This window comes from Macaca mulatta, chromosome 13, assembly GCF_049350105.2.
Source record: "Macaca mulatta isolate MMU2019108-1 chromosome 13, T2T-MMU8v2.0, whole genome shotgun sequence".
Lineage (NCBI taxonomy): Eukaryota > Metazoa > Chordata > Mammalia > Primates > Cercopithecidae > Macaca > Macaca mulatta.
The window spans coordinates 86,799,340-86,819,181 of NC_133418.1; the positions used below are offsets into that span (position 1 = coordinate 86,799,340).

At 41.9% G+C, this 19,842-nt stretch overlaps 1 non-coding gene across 1 annotated transcript; it reads right to left on the minus strand.

The window, feature by feature from the left end:
* Positions 1 to 18,716: 18,716 nt before the first annotated feature.
* Positions 18,717 to 18,823, minus strand: LOC114671969 (U6 spliceosomal RNA). Its single transcript, XR_003722177.1, has one exon. It is a non-coding gene; the product is annotated as a U6 spliceosomal RNA (small nuclear RNA).
* Positions 18,824 to 19,842: the final 1,019 nt, after the last annotated feature.

The following is a 19,842-nucleotide window of genomic DNA, read 5'->3' on the forward strand; positions in this document are numbered from 1 at the left end:
CCTCCTAGGTGGCAGTTGAAAATATCCCCACTTGTTTTCTTATAATCATGCCTGGAGATGCAACAGATATTTAGTGAGCAAAGGCCAGGTATTCCAGTCAGTCAGTCCTGCAAACAAGAATTGTCTTGCCCAAAATTTTAATAGTGTTTCCAGTGAGAGACACCAGAAGGTGGAAAGGTTTGAATTGTGTGTGATCTAAAGATGAGAGGAAAGGTCCGACTGTTCAGGAAAGAAACCAAGACATGTAACAAAGCCTACCTCCCAGCTGTCTCTATTTCTCTCTTCTCCTGTCTCCCAAAGGAGCAATTCTAACCACACAAACCCTGACCCAATCTCTATTAGGATCCCAGAGATGGACCCAGTAGTCTCATATTCATTTCTGGTGAAATCATAACACAAGCTGTCTTTTCACTGGCCCCAGACCCTGTCATTCCTAGCTAGGTGTCCTTGGGGAGTCACTGTGTCATGCAGGACCTGGAGTCTTCATTTGTAAAATCAGTAGCTCGAGTTGGATGATTTTTGACACCTATTTTATTTCTGACATTCTGATCTTATTTCAGTCTAGAAATTCTTAGTCTGTGTAGAGAATAGCCTTCAGTATATTATTCCTAGTTACTCAGTTGATACGTGAAATACCCTGTTAACTGGAGCCAAACTTAAATCCAAAGTGAAAGACCAGGCTTACGCCATTATTTGTTCTAAAGAAGGAGTACATTTACTTGAATTCCTTCTCATGATCCAACAACTGTCACATGGACCTTACTTAAGGGCAGAGTTTGGTTCGGTAAAATATATTTACTTTTTATCGTTCATTAAGCAGTATTAAATTCGTAGTCTTTGTCCTAGATTAAGATTTCTATTGACACTTTGAGGCCAGATAACTTTTAGTTATGAAGGCTGTCCTGTGCATTGGAGGCTGTTTAACAGCATCCCTGGCTTCTACTTACTTGGTATTAGTAGTACCCCCATCTAGTTATGACAAACAAAAAGTCTCCAGACATGGCCAAATATCCCCTGGGGGACAAAATCACTGTCCGTAATGTTGGGGATGTGATGACTAATACCCATTCCCTGTTCTCTAGGATCTCACAGTCTTTGGTGAGGAGAGAGCTATTGCACAGTTAGTTATGATACTTTATGGAAGCACACTGATGGTGCTATTCATCACAGGATATTTTGGGAGAAATCAGTCAGGGAAGTCCCCTGGTCAAGCCTTCATGGATAAGTAGGGTTAGCCAAATGAAGCAGAGGCAAAGGGCAAAAGATGACAGCAGTTGCAAAGCCACAAAGGTGAGCAACAGCTTGGTGTGTGTGAGGGACTTTTTGCTCATCTGCAAGGCAGCAGGCTGGCAGAGGTGATATTGAAGAGGCAGGCAGCACTTTGTAAGGCTTCTCAGATGTTCTCTTCTAGAGAATGGGGAGTCTCAGGGAGGTCTGAGGTAGAGGAGAAACATGGTCAGATATAAATCGTAAAAAGACTGGATTTGCAGCAGACAGGCTTGGAGGTTGTTGGAATAGGTAATCCAAGAAAAAGAAGATGAGGGCCTGAGCCCAGGCAGAAGGTGAGGGGCTGGAGAGAAGAGACGAAGAGGGGCCTGAGGGAGCACCATCATGGAACAGTAAGGGAGGCCCTTTTGCACCCACGGCCAGAGTTTTCCAGTTGCCCACATTCTCAGGGAAGGTACACAAACCATCAAGTATACACATATGTTTATATATATTTATATTTATATGAAGTACACTATATATCATTTATATGTATATGTGATGAAGGTACATTCAATGAGAAGATGATTAACCTAATTTTGTAATTAATTGTATTAGTCCATTTTCATACTGCTGTGAAGAAATACCCGAGACTGGGTAATTTATAAAGAAAAAGAAATTTAATGGACTCACAGTTCCACATGGCTGGGGAGCCCTCATAATCATGGCAGAAGGCAAAGGAGGAGCAAAGGCACATCTTACATGGTGGTAGGCAAGAGACCATATGCAGGGGAACTGCCCTTCATAAAACCATCAGATCTCATGAGACTTATTCACTATCATGAGAACAGTACTGGAAAAACCTGCCACTATGATTCAGTTACCTTCCACTGGGTCCCTCCCATGACATGTGGGGATTATGGGAGCTACAATTCAAGATGAAATTTGGGTGGGGACATAGTCAAACAATATCACTAACCTAATTAACCAGTGAAGCTTTTGACCAGTTTTTAATGTGTCAAGAAAGATAGGCCTACCTCAGTTTACAGATCTGCAGCAAATGGGTGATGTTTTGCCAACAAACTATTCTCCGTAAGAGAGCATGCCCTTGAATTTCCACATGCTCCTCAGCAGATCCAAACTGTAGGGGGCCACCCTGGGAAATTTCTGGAATCAGGAGTTCTTCCACCACCACCAGCTGCTAATGCTGCTGCCACAGTTTCAGTTAAATGGAAATTGAGAGATAGATGAATGTTTAAAGAAGATTGCAGAGAGAATGCAAAGTGCACACAGTGTATCCTGGAATGACTGGCAATTGGCTCTCAGGTGTCAGGAGTGTTAGGTTGGTACAAATGTAATTGCAGTTTTTGTCATAATGGCAAAAACTGCAATTACATTTATACCAACCTAATAGATTATTTCTCCCAGAACCTCCAAAATAATTCCCTGTTGGTAACTAAGTTAGGGCACAGGTTACTTTCAAGTTCCTTTAAGTCAGAGAACATGCATTATGTACCGCTCTGGCCCTTCCACAGAGCTGGGCAAACAGCAGACATTTAATAAGTATTTGTGAAAATGAATCAACATGATGATTGCATTAAGTTCTTCCCAGCCTAAATAATGCTCCCAAGAGGAAAAATCTCCCAAGAAGGAAGCAGAGGTGATAGCTGAAATCTATGGGAGTGCAAGTGGAGTCAAGCCAAGCCTAAAAAGTTGGTGGAAGGGGGTATTTCGACATGCAGAGCTGACCCCAAGCAAACCCAAGAATTTGACAAACTGTGTCTCTCTGCCTTTATTCTGAAGCAACCCCTGGCTTCCCATGCTTCCTACCTAGGTTCTTAGGTTGGACCATTCCAGGTGGCGCTCTGGGTCCCTCTACTGCATGCAAACAGCTCCTCTATGATGTATGCTGAAAAGTTCTATGATCTTGGAGGAGTAGCTCCAGAGCTATTATTAGGTGATAGCAGAGACCTTCTTTCTTCTAGGACTGAAAGCTTTTCTCTGCTTGGCTAACCCGTATTATCTCCGTCCTGCTGCGAAGTTTGATTATGTAAAGAGAGGATGGATGGGATTTGAATTAATTACACTGATTTCATCTGAAGGAAGTCTCTTATTCAAAATATCTTCCTTTTTGGTAGATCACTGAAGATTTTTCTTGAGTTGAGCTCTGTATTTAAAAAGAGTTGCTTTATATTCGAACATAATATTCTTAGCAGATTGAGATCACCGTCCTGGGAATAGAAATTTTGCCTGGGACAGAGAGGAGAAAGGAGAAATGTTGCATGTTTACAGCAGACTTAGATGGCAAGGCAGTAAAAGGTTGGGGAGAGGTTCAAAAATGGAGATAGGAGAACAACAAGAGAAAGTGTGGCTTATATTGGGATTGTTCTCTAGGGTCGTGGTGGCAACCAGTTCTTCCAGGGCTTTGTGGTTGAGTTCCAAAGGTCACACAAACCCCTTGGCTCAGAATCTCTAATTGAGGAGAGGCTGTCTCTACAGATCAGCACTGAGTTTCTTTGCTATTCTTGCCCCTGCTTTAGGGAAAGTTGGAGAAAGTGAAAAGAGACTAACAACAAGCCAGGGAGATATTTCCTGAAATTCCTTAATGCTGTATGTAGAATTGAAGAGAGCTAGAGCTGGGAGGGTCCTTGGTGAGCCCCTAGTTTAATGCTTTCTTTTTTTTTTTTTCCCCATAGCTGAGGCCCATAGAAGGTAAGAGCCCATTCTAGGCATGCTGGTTCTAAGACTAAGGTCTGTCCAGTACCTGAATGACTGGTGCTGAGAATGGGGTATAGGATGGTTTTTTTGTTTTTTGTTTTTTTGTTTTTTTGTTTTTTTTGAGACTCTCTGTCACCCAGGCTGGAGTATAGTGGTGGTGTGATCTTGGCTCAACCTCCGCCTCCTGGGTTCAAGCAATTCCCTGCCTCAGCCTCCCGAGTAGCTGGAATTACGGGTGCCTGCCAGCATACCTGGCTAATTTTTGCATTTTTAATAGAGACCATCTTGGCCAGGCTGGTCTTGAACTTCTGACCTCGTGATTCACCCACCTCTGGCTCCCAAAGTGCTGGGATTACAGTCGTGAGCCAGTGTGCCCGGCCAGGATGGTCCTTTTTGAGGAAGCAAGAGTACTTGTGCAGAAAGAAAGCCACATTGTGGCTGGGTGGCTTTAGTTAGACCTTTTGCAATTATTCATGCCATAGTTGAGACCTGGATTTTTGCTTCCCTTTGATGTTTGCTATTAGATGTATTAAAAGATCTTATGTCAAGCTGACAAAGGCTTCCGAGTTGAGAGAGGGTGGGGCTTGAGGGAATGAGAAGAGGAGCCCAAGCCCATGCCTGAAGGAAACAGCCTCAGAAAAAAGCAGCTTTGCCCAACACTTATGAGGTCATTGCCAGATGAAGCTCTATTTCATATCTGCATTTAGTTTCAATATAAAAAGATGTACTAGATTTATCCTGCAGCTAGAAAAATCCCAATGTAGGCCACCCTTTCTCTTGTTGGTCCCCTACCTCCATTTCTGAACCCTTCCCCAACTGTTCACTGCTTTCCTTTCAGAAGACCTCCCTCATCCCTGCCTAGTCCATCTGTGTCTACTGCAAAATGCAATGTTCTTCCTTTCTCTTCTCCAGACACAATTTCAATTCCCAGAATGTTGATTTCAATCCACTGAGGATATTAAGTTCCAATGTAAAGCAACTCATTTTAAACAAAGTTTTAAAAAGTTCAGCTGAAAACTCCAGCTGCAAACCTCCCAGAGTAGATGCATCTCGGTTTAAGATGTGTGGCCTTAGAGCAAGTAAGTGTATTCCTCTCTCCTGAAAATACCTTAATACAGATTCTCATAGAAACAAATCAGACAGAATTATTTTATGAACTATCCCAGCTTTCCTCCAGAACTGAAGATGGGCTGTAACATTCCTGCCTGGAAGTTTTTTGTTGTTAAATTCTGGTTGTTTGTAATTGACATTTATTCCATGCCTAGAAGTTTTTAGGGAATAGACTTCAATGGATTGAGAGATGAAACAGTAAACTATATAGACTGTAACAAAATGCCTTAGGCATGAAAGACGTGTGACCTACAGGTGTAAGACAGAATGTCTGAAAAGTGCACACTTATTTTCAGTATCCTAAATGGCATGAGTGAAAAGATTATGAAGATTTATGAAGATAGCCCAAAGGTATGTCTCCTAAAGTCACTGAGAAGAGACAGTCTCCAACTCAGGCAAGGCAGAGAGAGCAAGAGAAAAATACTCAGAAAAGAGCATCACACCAGGCTGTTTTACAAACAAGTCTTCTGCCCCTTCCCAAATGCGAAAGGTCTTTCTCTACAGCAGGTGCCTAACATGAGCAGCCTCATGGCGTTTTCAGTTTCCACAGCTGGATATAGAATTCACTGGCTCCAGGGGAAAGCTGGATATTAGATCATTCATATGAAATCATGATATGAAATTTTCAATGGAAATCCATCCGATTTTCATTTCTCTCGTTACGCACAGATGAAAAGTTGCCCCAGAATGTAAAAGGTCACTTCTATACCTTGGTTTTTCAATTTATCAACCTTATTAGGAGTGGGGCAATTCAACCCACATGTCTCACTTCGCATATCCTTCCCCTAAGCATCCCTGGAGACCACCTCAGCAGTCCCAGGACAAGCCCCCAGAAACTGTACATCATCTCATTAAATGTGTATCACAGTAGTTTTTCAATAGCTTGTTTGGTGCATGAGTCTGTGCTAAAATCAGTGCTTTGATTAAAACAATAGGGGAAGAATTCATTGAATGCATTTGACTCCACCATACCCATTTGTGTCCACAGGGGAATAGTTTGGGTTCAAAATCATCCGGTAATAGGGAATCCTAATTACCTTCCATCCCATCCCTAAGGCCAATTCAGTTTTAGTATAAACAGCACAGAGGTGAAAGCCTATTCCAGGCTAGGTTTCGAGAGTAGGGACCTGCCCAGAGGTTATCCCCCCTCCAAAAAGAACCCTAGTGCATTACATTCTATACCTTCTCCCCTAGTCCATTTTATTTTCTGTATCAAAGAGAATGCTCAGGATTCAGCCCCCTCATCAGTAGCAAGACCAACTGACTTGGCCAAAGTCACAGCTAGAGTCTCTTTTACTCATAGAGTTTTTCAGGGACAAATCACTTAGCAAAGCACAGGGTGTTTTTTTCAACAACAGTCGCTTCTAAGAAAGGGCTAGTGTTCCTAGCAAGTATTTGACTTGCTTCACTGCCAATAAAAGGGGTTGGAGTGAGCAGCATTTGGCAGCCTCTCGATCCTGTTCACTTTATTAGAAAAGGCCTTCTTCATTTTCAGCCTTCCCGGAACCTTAATTTTTTTGGCTTCCCCTCCAGAATGGTTTTGCTGGTCTGCCCACCGTCCTCTGAGAAGGGGGGCTGAAAGCAAAGTTGGAGTCACTCCCAACCCCAATACCCTTTCTCAGCCTCTGATCCTCATATCTAGACCCCTCCAGGGTTTGGTCTGCCCTCCAAACAGCGAACCTCCAATATCATGATAGGCATGTTTGTCTTCAGGCCTTCTGACTCCTCGCTGGAGTTAATACAATATAAAGTACCACCGGATTTATTGCTTGCATTTGGCTTGGTCAGTGCACTCATTTTCTGCCAAGGGAAATAGCAGGGAGTAGAGACGAATATGAGAACCAAACAAACATAGGTTTACTCCTTACTAAACAGAAAGCAAACCCATCATCTGTGTCCACATAACCATCTCCAGGAGGCTCACAAGTAAGTTCTCTTGACTTGAAGTTGGCAATTCCATATGCTTGGCAGAGGTTCTCGTGCCTTCCTTTGTGCATAAGAAGCTCTCTAAGACCTTGCAGAATTAGGAGAAATTGCCCTCTGAATAGCCTATGCATTGTCTCCAATTCTCAGGGTTTTAGGAGGAATTTATTATAATGAATTTCCCATTCTCTCTTGGCTGTGTGGCCGGCTCAGCTCCTCTCACTAATATCCCATTCATCTCAGGCTCTTCTGCCCAGAGTTTCCTTTATCAGTTGCTAGTGCCTGGGGCCAGCTGCTATTGCTGAAGCTCTTATGTCAACTTTTCTTTCGCTCCTGACCTCTGCTTCAGTTGGCTTCATTTTCTTAATATATTTTTATCTGAGATGGAATGAGAGTGCTGAGAGCGTAAAAACTGTTCTCCCGAGGCCATGCCTGCTTCTCAAAAATGAACTGAAAAATTGTCCAGTTAGCTGAGTCTCTCAGGCCTAAAAGCAATTTTTATCCTCAAATAATGAAAACTGAGCAAAAAGTATGAGTCTAAGAAGACCAAATTCAGCAAATAATTGTCTCCATTTGCCATTTTCTTCCTGCCTGTAGTGACAAAGAAAAACTCCTCCAATGTTTTTCCATCTGGGATCATTCACATGGAACCTTTGCTCAGGATGTGGAGAGGTGGGGAGGTTAGGCTTAGAGGAGGCCAGAAGCACTCCTGTGGAAAAGTTCAGCTGGGATAAATGCGCAGATAATAGGGAAGCTCAGACCTCAGAAGAGCCCTTCCCCTGAATTCCCCGGCATCCTGTCCTCTGCCCCCACTCTGGGTTTTATGGTGGCCTCACTGCCTTTGGTGTATTTTGTTTGTTTGTTTGTTTGTTTCCCAAACCCAAAGGAGTGAAGAAAGACGCTGTGTGCTTTTCTTCCTGATTAGAACCTTGTACTATCTGGCCACATAAACCAAAAGATTTCACCAATCCTCTGTTCATCAAGTTTCTGCCATTTCTCCAGGAGCCAGAAGCTTCCTTTCCCAGGAAATGGCAAAGGATATGCCAGTGAGCCCTGGTCTATATAAAGATGTCACACTTCTCCTCCTCTGGCAAATACCCGACCTTTGTGTAGAGCTCTGAGCAGCTGGACAATTCTTAGTCTGTTATTGGTGTCCCTGGATTCCTCTCAGTAGAACTATAACCAAAATACAGGTTTGGTCACTTGCCACTTGCATAGTCCAATGAACGTGAGCGAAGTCTGCTATAAGGAATGTGATTTTTGTATTCCAAAGCTAGCTTAGGGGAGGAAGTACAGGTTGCCTGCCTTATGGGTACCACTTTGCTTTTGGAGCAGAAAGCAGAAACTTTTAAAAGGGGACTCGGCATGAATGGCATGCAAGAGAGGGCATGAGTAGGTGGGGGTCTGTATGACTCAATTTGTGCCTTATTTACCAGGTGGTCCTTATCTACCAGGTGGTTGAGCTGGCACCATCCTGGGCAGAACTAGGTTGTAAAGTGGCCTTGTCTTGAGATATTCTGCAGGTGGGAGAGGGTTTCATAGTGGGTGCACTTTAGGTTGCATATTGACTATTGTCTTTTGAGGAAATCTCCTGGTAGGACAGAGTTCCATCCTGGAGCTTTTACGTATGCACATAGTCAGATAAGCTTGCCCTGTAGGGAGTGTCTGGTGAAGGGAAGGTAAAATGTTATCATTGCATTTCTAAAGAACTAAATAGGAAGTGGGGAACCGGGGAAAAGGGGGAAAGAGAAACTAAGAGAAACTAAAAAATAATTCATTCTCTATCTCTTAGAAAAATGGGGGATACTTGGTTACAGAACTTCATGGAGTTCTAAACATTAAAAATTCACTGCACTCTTGATGGGATCACCTCCCAGAAGCTGAGGGATATGGCATCATTTTTCTTTCCTCTACTCTGACTCACAACATATATATCTCCCAACCCCCAGAGTTTGCCTTCCTATGTTATGAGCAGATGAACCCATTCATCCTTATAGCTGTAGTACACCCACCTAATGGGGTAAATTGCCCTTAGTAGGTCCTTACTAAGCTCTAACCAGAATTCAGTAAGTGGCTACTTTTGGTTCTTGAACACCATCACACAAAAAATTGGATGGAACCATGATTTATTCTCATTCCTTGTCAACTTAATTTCAGTCTGTTCCTCAGTTCCTTGCTAACATTCCTGAATGCCCAGGATTCTCAAATAGATCTATCTCTTTGCATTTTGCTTTGACTATAAAATTTTCTCTCCTCTCTCATTCCACAATAAATCCCCAGACAGCTGCTTCCCTCAGAACTGGTATGTTAATGGGTGATGATAGCTGAATTATATTAGAATCATTGCATTTTATCTGATGCCTCCATGTAAAAACAGAACTAGGCACCACCAAGAGCTATTGAGGAAGTTACTTTTGACCAATGGTAGGCATTGCCAATTTTATCGGTTTTATTTCTTAGAAGCTTATCTCTTCAGTGTGCTCACAAAGATGCACCTGGATGATTTGATGTTCTCTGATATTTGAGGACAAGTATACCAGGAGCTGTGTCTGTGTAGCTCAAACTTGCCCAAACAGTTGCCCCCATCAATAGAAACCAGTGAAACCAGTAAGCTGAAGAAACTGGTTAGATGTTAGCGTTTGGAGTCAAACTGAATAGTTTATGATGCGCCAGTTGGAATCAAACCAAGACATGGGAGTTCAGGACTTGCCACTGGCAGCAAAAAGAGGATTGCTCCCTCTTCCCAGGGACTCTATTTTGGCTCAGCTTTAGAAGTCACACTTCGTGATCTTTTCTTCTCTCTGTTCCCCCATGTCTCTGTGCAGACTGACCTCATCCTGACTGTCTGCATCAGTTTAATAGGGCAGCCATAATAAATCACCACAACTTGGTGGCTTAAAGCAACAGAAATTTATTCTTTCACAGTTGAGAAGGCCAAAAGTCTAAACATCAAGGTGTTGGCAGGGTTGGTTCATTCTGAAAGCTTAAAGGAGAATTCATTCCATTCCCCTCTCCAGCCTTCTCTGGAGTGCTGGCAATCCTTGGTGTTTTTGGCTTGGGGGTGCAGAACTCCAATGTCTGCCTTCATCTTCACATGGCCCTCCCTCTGGGTCTCTGGGTCTGTCTTCCCTTTTCTTCTAAAGATGCCAGTCATTGGATTTGCCTCCTCAGTCCAGCCCCTACCTCCAGAATAATCTCATCTCAAGACACTTAATTACATCTGTAAAGACTATTTCCAGATAAGATCCCATTACAGGTACAGGGATTTAGGACTTGGACGTATCTTTGGGGAGAGGGGTGGCACAATTCAACTGACTCCTCCGTCTAAGGGAAGCAATGTGAAGTGATAGTAAGAGTTAAACATAGGACTTCGGATATGTTTTCCTCAGTTGGGGTCCCACTTCTGTCACTGACTGACTCTGTGGATTTTGCTTAAGTGTTTTACCACTCTGTGATTCATTTGTAAAAAGGAATGACACTCTCTTTTCATAGAAGTATGAAAATCCTTTTTTATAGCAATAGGAAGTATTGAGATGTAATTAAACAGATTTAGTGTCTAAAACAGTTCTAGCACAGAGAAATGGCAAGCAAATAGGAGATTCCTTTCCTTTGATCTTATTCCGTCCTGTAGAGTGCAGCTTTGTGGGCTTCTTGTGTCTCGCTGTCCTCCAGTACCTGGTTTCTGAGACATTTATTGGGCACTCACATTGGTCAGAATGATCTTTTTATGTAAGAAAATGCCAAATTTCCCAACCACATTATAAGTAGACATCTAATTATTCTTTGTATGTTTTATAGAATCCTGTATGGTGTGTTGCATTCAGTAGGTAATCGATGTATGTTTGTTAATTATTATTTTATGAAAAATGAAAATCTCACATGTAAAGACTTCCAGAGAGGGAGGGGGAAAAAAAACCTCCTTGGAAAATTCTTTCTGTGTGTAAATGAAAGGTAGAGCGGAGCCCACAATTTAAGCAGGTTGATGTTCCTCCTAGTCCAGTGGTATTTTGCTTTAGGGATGTGACCATTACAGGCTGCTGGGAATTAAGTGGGTGGAACCAAATGGTATCAGAAATCAGGCCAGTCAAGATAAAGTCTAGGCAGCAGGAAAATATGAAGTAGGGTATGGAGTCTGAGAGAACATAAGAGAATTCTCAGGATGTGGGCAGAAATACTAACAGAAAGATTTGGAAACAAGGTTCCCCTAAGCCTGGAGACTTATTTTCCAAGAAGGTTTCTCATCAGATTTTAACAACTCTTTGAGAGAGAGTCTTATGCTTTTCTTTGTTAAAGTGTCCAGATTACTTTTGTGTACTTGCTTGGTAAATCCATCTGAGGCTTAAATCTTTCTAGTCAGGCCCTCTCATTCTTGAATCAGACACCAGAGATGTGCTCAGGAGAAGATCTGGGAAGCCTGCAGAGAGGTCTGCACTCTATGTTGGCTAAGGGACCATCCCTCAGGCTGTTCATTACTGAAATGCACTCTGCTAAAAGTTAGCATGAGTGTGGCTGCAAGGACCATGACATCCTTCTCTGAGGCCCTCTTGCCCAGCCCAGTTTGGGCTGCCCTCTGAGAAAGTTGCCAGCCTACTATATTGAAGATAAATGTTGCTTGGCCCTGTCCAGATGACAGAGATTCAGTCATGCCAGGTTCACACTTGCTTGGGCAGTTCCCTCTTGGAAGCCAAAGCCTGATGAGGCAATGGATATCATTAGCTGTCAGGGGTGTGCTGAGATCAGCTTGCAATATCTCCTGAGAGCCAATTGTGTGCCTCTCTTCTAAACTCTACATTCAATAACATCACATTAACAGCTTGAAATCAACTCTGGTAAGAATATTTTCACCATGGAAATTGGCAAACTCTACAAATCAGGGCTTTCTCTCTTCCCAGTCCTCATCCTACCCCACTTCTGGGCATGCTGACATAGCAATCATTCCCTCTTTCTGGGAAGACTCTCTTCATTCAGCTTCCAGGAGGCCACGTTTCTCAATCTGCTTTTCTCATTTCTTCTTTTGACACTGGAATGCCTCAGGGTTCCATTCTTCAACCTCTTCTTTTCCTACATTGATTCCTTGGTGGTCTCATTCAGTTATATGTCTCTAAATTCCATCTTTATGCTGAGGACTCAAAATGTATATTACCAGTTTGAACTTCTTTGAATTCCAGCCCTGTATATCCAGTTGCCCACCTTATTTTTCCACTTGGATATTAAGTAGACATCTCACCTTAAAATGAGTAGAATTGAAATTCCCTTCAAAATCTGCTTGGTCTACAGTCTTTTCCATCTTAGAATGGCAACTTCCAGCTTCTCAGGTCAAAAACTTTGGAGTCATGTTTGATATCATTATTTCTTTCACAACCACACATACAATCCACCACCAAATCCTGTTGGCTCTGCCTTTGAAGACGTGCGGAACGTGACCACTTCTTATAATTGGTGGTAATTACCCCCCAAGTCTAGATTTTTGCAACACCTTTTAATTGCTCTGTTTCTCCCTTGGATGCTTACCATCTTTCACTCAGCGTGAAAGCCCCAGTCATTACAATGGGCTGCCAGGCCCTATTGAGTTGACCCCTTCTTCTCTGACCTCATCTCCTATTGACTCCACTTGGGGTACATGAGCCTCCTCCTGGTTTCTACAACATGGTGGGTTTGTTTCCATCCTCAGCCTGTGTACTGGCTGTTCCTTTTGCTCTCCTCCAGGAAATCACTTAGCATGCTTCCTCATCTCTTTCATCAACTGTCTCAACTGTTATCTGATTCTTACTGAGGTCCACCATGACCATTTTTTGGGTAAAGAAACAGAAAACAATAGTAACAACAACAAAAAACCCTGAATATCCACCCCCACTTCTCATCCCCTGCTTTATTTTTTTCCCATAACACTTATTACCTTCTAACATATATATCATTTATTTGTTTATTTCATTTATGTTTTCCCCTCTCCTATAAACTCTATGAGAGCAGGGATTTTGGTCTGCTTGGTCATTGTTGTATCTCCGGGGATTATAAAAGTCCTGATCTTCAGTACAGGTGATTCTCATTATTTGTAATGTAAGTTATGCTCTATAAAGTCACTGTAAACAATGAATTAGCAAATATTGAACTACTGTTCCTAAGAGAAACGCAGTGTTAGGTTCCTGTGAGCCTCTAGTTACATTTTTGTCAACTGACCAATAGATAACCTTATTTTATGTGTGTTTCTGATTAAAGATGCCTTACTTAATATATATTGTTGATTCATGGGCATTGAGCTCACAGCCAACTGCCCTTTAACTCATGCCTGAGCAAGGGGTATCTAACACATGTATTTTTTCTGTAAGGCACATCACAGCCTTATTGTTTTTAGGAATGCTAGACTTGGGGGCCATTTTTAGAGGTGAAATTACTGACAAAACCACAAAACTTTGAAAAATAAAGCATTAGGTTGACCATAGAAGGACACTTGTTTACAGTATGAGAACGGAAACAAAAGGGAAGAGCATTGCCTTGTTCAACTTCATCTGTTGACGTGCACATAAGGTAACCCAATATTTTGCCACTCAGTGGATGCCAACAAATGCCTGCAAAAGCTTTGTGAATACTGATTTGAGGGTTACAAATAAATTTTAGTCAGTAGGCAAATTTACAAATACAAAATCTTCAAATAGTGGGGATCAGTTGTATATTCTCAACATCTACTTATTGAGAATATAAACCTGATTCTCTGGAAATCTTAAACATCTGTAGGGCCTCTACCTAGTGTAATTTGGATAGTTCCTTAGAGCTGCATGTCTTAATGTCTTCTTCCACTTTTTCCTTATCTTGGTTTGAAAGGCTAGGAAAGGATTCATTCTTTTGGGATTCAAAACATCCTTGTTATATTGAACATGTGTTATAAATAATCAGGACTGGAAACACAGACGGCAGGGTTAGCTGAGGAGGGGAGAAGAGCAGATAGCACTTCCTCATTTGTGCATTAACACACGATGAGTTGCAAATTGTATTTTCCAAAGATGGCCAATGTCTCCTATCATCTGTGCTTTTCTACAATGTGACCTTAGTTCTCCCTCATCAAGACGTGGAGTCCACTTGAATCTGAGTGGGCCTGTAATTTTTCAAACAGTAGAGTAGGGAAAGTGATACCGCTTGACTTCTGAGGCTAAATCATAAAAAGTGATGCAACTTCCTCTTAGTTTTCTAGAACACTAGTTCTTGGAGCCTTGAGTCTGACTATCTGAGGCCACCATGTTGTGAACACACCAATCCATGTACAGAGGCCGTGGGTAGGTAATGAGTCACCTGTCCTAGTCTTTGAGTCCTATTAGCACGGGAACCAGACCTGTGAGGGAGGGAGCCTTGAGATTATATTTGCTCCCAGCCATCGAGTAACCGTTGGCCTTTGCTTCTTTCCAGCTAAGGTCCGAGACATTGTGGATCAGAGACAAGCCACTTCTACTGTGTCCTTATTGAATACCTGGCCCACAGTATCCCTGGCCATAAAAAAATGATAAGGGATTAAGTAGTAAAGTCATTACATGTTTTGAAGGTAGTTAATTCTACAGTAAGTGACCAGACAGATGGTTCTAAATTCACTTGTATTGCTAGTGTCATAAGACAAAATTACAACAAATTTGGTTTAAAGATCTTAATTGTTCCCTGTGCTTTTGAGGTCTTAGCCATAAAATCGTTGCCTAGACCAATGCCCTAAAGCATTTCTCCTGTGTTTTCTCTAGTAGTGTTATAGTTTCCGATCTTACATTTATGTCTTTAATCCATGTTGTGTTGATTTTTGTATATGATAAGAGATAGGGATCCAATTTCATTCTTCTGGACATGGATATCCAGTTTTTCCAATAGCATATATTGAAGAGAGTATTTTTTCCCCAGTGTATGCTCTTGGTACCTTTGTTGAAAATAGTTTGCTATAAATATATGGATTTATTTCTGGGTTCTCTATTCTGTTTCAGTGGTCTATATGTCTTTTTACACCAAATAACATGCCATTTTGGTTATTATAGCTTTGTAGTATATTTTGAAGTCAGATTGTGTGATGCCTACCACTTTGTTCTTTCTACTCAGTATTGGTTGGCTATTTGTGGTGTTTTGTAGTTCCATATAAACTTTAGGATTATTTTTCTATTTCTGTGAAGAATGTTATTGGTATTTTGATAGAGATTGAATCTGTAGATTACTTTGGGTAGTAGGGCCATTTTAACAATATTATTTCTTCCAATTCATGAGCATGGAATGTCTTTCTATTTGTGTCTTCTTCAATTTCTTTCATGAGAAAGAATTTATTAAATTTGATTAAATTTATTCCTAGACAATTAATTTTTATAGCTATTATAAATGGGATTTCTTTCTTGATTTCTTCTTCAGCAAGTTAATTATTGATACATAGAAATGCTATTGATTTCTGTATGTTGATTTTGTATTCTGCAACCTTATTAAATTCATTTATCAGTATAGCCATTATAGAAAACAATATGGAAATTTTTCAAAACATTAAAAATAGAAGTACCATATGATCCAGAAATCCCATAACTGGGTATTTATCCAAAGGAAAAAAATCATTATATCAAAGGGAGACTGTACTCCCATGTTTATTGCAGCACTATTCACAATAGCCAAGATACAGTATCAGTCTAAGTGTCCATCAACAGATGAATGGATAAAGTAAATGTGATACACACTTACACACACACACACACACACACACACAATGGAATACTATTAAGCCATAAGAAACAATGAAATTCTGTCATTTGCAGGAACATATATGGAATTGAAGGGCATTCTGTTAAGTAAAATCAGCCAGGCACCGAAAGACAAACATTGCATATTCTTTCTCATATGTGGGAGCTAAAAAGATGGATCTCATGGAGGTAGAGAAAAGAATGGTAGCTACTAGAGGCTATGAAGGGTGTGTGGGATGAAGAGAGGTTGGTTAATAGGTACAAACATACAGTTAGATAGATGGAATAAGTGCTAGTATTCAGCCTCTCAGTAGGGTGGCTATAGTTAACAAAAACATTGTATATTTCAAAATAGCTAGAAGAGAAGATTTGAAATGTTCCTAGCTGAAAGAAAGGATACATGTTCAAGGCGATGGATATCCTAAATACCCTGATTTGATCATTACACATCCTATGGCTGTATCAAGATATCACACATGCCCCATAAATATGTATAATTATTATGCATCAATAAAAACTTTCAAATATATATGAAAAAACATTAATTTGCTATATTTTTGATTCTATAATTGGGCAGCACTTTATTCCATACAATAGAATGAGTGTTCTGATGAGCCAAGAAGAGGAGGTTGGTTTTACAGACAGGAAAGGGCTGTGGAAAGCAGAAACAAACAAACAAAATAATGTGGATTGGTCATTTCAAAGTTTCCTTTCATGTAAAAGTTAAAGTAGAGGGGACTTTCTTGTCATGATGGCACTGGATCTAGGTCAGTGTTGGAGACAATGTCTGGGACTCAGGGCCTTTGCAGATCACAGAGGCTGGTCTTGCACAACCTCTAAAAGGCCAGACCAGGCCATGGCTCACCCAAGGGCATGAGCCCAGGGAAGCCCTAGGTCCTTTGCTGGCATCTCAGAGGGAACCATGTCTCACTGGCTCAGGCTAGACTTGTACATTAATCCACTGAGTTGACTTTGGATCTTACAGGCTCAAGGGATGGTCTTTGGGAGCAGGAAGCGATTAGGACCCTGGTCAGATTCATATATGTGCAACTGAGCCCACTCAAAGAAATAAATGGGAAAATTATATTTTTTTGGTTATTTGCCTTAATGTCACACATTATCATTAGGCCAAAGGCTTTCTGAGGTATACGTGTGCAAAGTGATTTTTTAGTATTTTTTTTTAAATTCTCTCTTTTTCTATAAATTTTAATGATGACTTGGGTATAAGACAAGATGATCCGTTCTGCAGCACCAAAGGTGGGCAAGAGAAGAGATCAGAATCTGGTATGAGACTGAAAATCACTGTGGCAACTAGCTTCAGTGGGGCAGCTGGGGTTGGTTCTGAAGAAAGTCTGTTCCATTTATATAGCAGACAGGAGTCCATGGGGTTCCCATCAGTTAGCACTGGGAGAGGGCTTCAGAGGCAGCACAGGCTGCCGCTGGGCTGGTCTAGGGGACTGGGGAGGAGGGAAGATGCAAAGCAGAAGGGCCTCTAGACCTCAGATTGGGGGTCAGGGAAGACCTATCTTCCTAAATGTGCTGAGGAATAGTTAGGAGGCAGATCAGAACAGGTCAAAAGAATAAGCACTATGGCAGAAGCTACTGTGGGTTCGGGGAAGGGGAGAGAGGATAAAGGGAGGAGAGATCTGCAGCTTGTGTGCCTACACTCTTTCTCATAAGCCTAGGCCTGGGAGCTGGTTGGCAGCAAAAACACACAATAGGGAGAGCCCCATAATTGTCCTGGCTCCTGGTACTGGGAGAGTGACTTAGTTCTCATGGCGAGGAGCTCTCTGAGAGTATCATCTGGGCAGAAATGTAAGGAGCACACCTGGTTTTGGCCAGTCATTGCCATGTTTGCAATAACATGGCTGTGCGCCAATATCATTATGCAACTTTGTGACTTGGTCATTAAGCAATGAACAAGGTCCTATTTGAAAGCTAAGGTCAAGCTTATGAAGCAATGCCAGCTTGTAACATCGTCCAGGTTAATTTAACACAGACGAAACAGACATATCTTTACCATCCAGGAGTAAATTATCCCAGGCACAGGAAAAGATGAAGTAGGAATGTTTCTTTTGGTGTCTTCCATGTCTAGTTTCAGAGACCCCATTCAGTTCCCATCTCACTCTGTATCTCACCCCTAGCCTGTGCTGTATTCTCTCAGGGCCATGACCTTTCCTTTAGTCTTCCTCCATCTCTCCATCCCTCTCTCCTTCCTTCTTTCTTAAAATATATTTTTTGAAACAGCACTCATGATTTTACTTGTTTATGTTTCAATTTCAACTTTTATCATAGATTATAGGGTATACCTGCAAGTTTATTACATGAGTAAATTGCATGATCCTGAGGCTTGGGATCCCAATGATCCTACCACCCAGGGCATAAGTATAGGACCCAACAGGTGGCACTTCAGCCCATAACCCTGCTCCCTTCCTACCCCATCTAGTGATCCCCAGTTCCCATCTTCATTATTATGTGTCTTCAATGTTTAGCCTCCACGATCCCCAGTGCCTATTGTTCCCATCTTCATTATTATGTGTCTTCAATGTTTAGCCTCCACTTACAAGTGATAACATGCAGTATTTTGTTTTAGGTTCTTACATTAGGTCATTTATGGAGGTCACAATGCCCTCCAGCTCCACCCATATTGCTAAAAGGACATGATTTCATTCTTTTTTATGGCTGCATAGTATTCCATGGTGTATTTGTACCTCATTTTCTCTATCCAATCCACTGTTGATGGGCTCTTACGTCGATTCCATGTCCTTGCTATTGTGAATGGTCCTGCAATGAACATATGAACACATGTGTCTTTAAGATAGAATTAATTATTTTCCTTTGGGTATATACTCAGTAGTGGTATTGCTGGGTAAAATGGTTGTTCTATTTTGAGTTCCTTGAGAAATCTCCAAACTGTTTTCCACAGTGGCTGAACTAGTTTGTGTTTCCACTAATAGTGTATAAGCTTTCCCTTTTCTCTGCAGCCTCACCAGCATTTATTATTTTCTGTCTTTTTAATAATAGCCATTCTGACTGGTGTGAGATGTTAGCTCATTGTAGTTTTGATTTGCATTTCTCGAAATTATGGAATGCTGCATAAATTTACATGTCATCCTTATGAAGGGACTGTGCTAATATTCTCTGTATCATTTCAATTTTAGTACATGTGCTGCTGAAGCGAGCACTTGAATATTTTTTGAACACCCACTATGTGCCAAGGGTAGAGCAGAAAGTCTCTTCTGGCATGGATCTTGCATTCTAGTCATGCGAGACTTACTACAAACAAACATAGACCCGTTGAACGTATTAGGTGGTAAAAGGTGCCATGAAGGAAAATGAAATAGGGGAAAGATATACTCAGCGTGGCCAGGAAAGTTCAGTCTGACAGGATGTTCTCTGAGCAGAGCCTTGGAAGCAGTGAGGGGGAAGCCAGATGGGTAAGCGGGGGCAAAAACAAGGGGGGCCCAAGGCCTCAGGTGGGAGCCATTCTCGAATCAGCAGGGAGGCCTGTGTGGCCACTGCTGAGTCAGACAGAGAGGAGGTTGGAAGAGATGAGGTCAGAGGCAACTGACGGTCAGGTGGTGTGGTAAGAGCTGGCTGTATCTGACTCAGCTTCAGGAATTTGTCTTCCCAGGGTCAATTTTTCTTAGTGGCTTCCTAATTACTGAAGAAACATCAAAAACTAAAATTAATGAATCTGAAGTGTCCTTTCAAGTTTGGGGGAGAAATACTCGAACAAGGGGCCCCTCCCTTCAAACCCCACAGGTATGTGCTTTTGAAAGCTTTGCTTCCCTTCTCCTCTCTAAAAGTGGTTTCCAGGCTGAGGAGCTGTGGGGGTGGCAGGAGAAGGGGGACTTCCTGCAGCAGGAACAGAAAACACCAGACTGTTCTCTGGCAATGAGCCTCCTCCCACCCAGCAGACGTCTCAGCGGGGGTGGTGAGGTAGGAGGTGGGTGACGCGTGGTATGTGGCCTGGCCCTGCTGCCCGTGCCCTCCTCACAACGGGCCTCAGCTTCTCATGGCTTAAAACCTGTTAGGTGTCAACCAGTTCTTTTTCCTGAAGCAAGGGCAAACTCTGGGATTCTGTAAGCCTTGAAAAAAATGTGCTCACAGACTTGTAGTAATCTCATGGCTCTCACTTGCTTTTCGGGAACTCTTTCACTTTACATCTGTGGGGTTAAATCACCAAAAAAAAAGGTTCAGC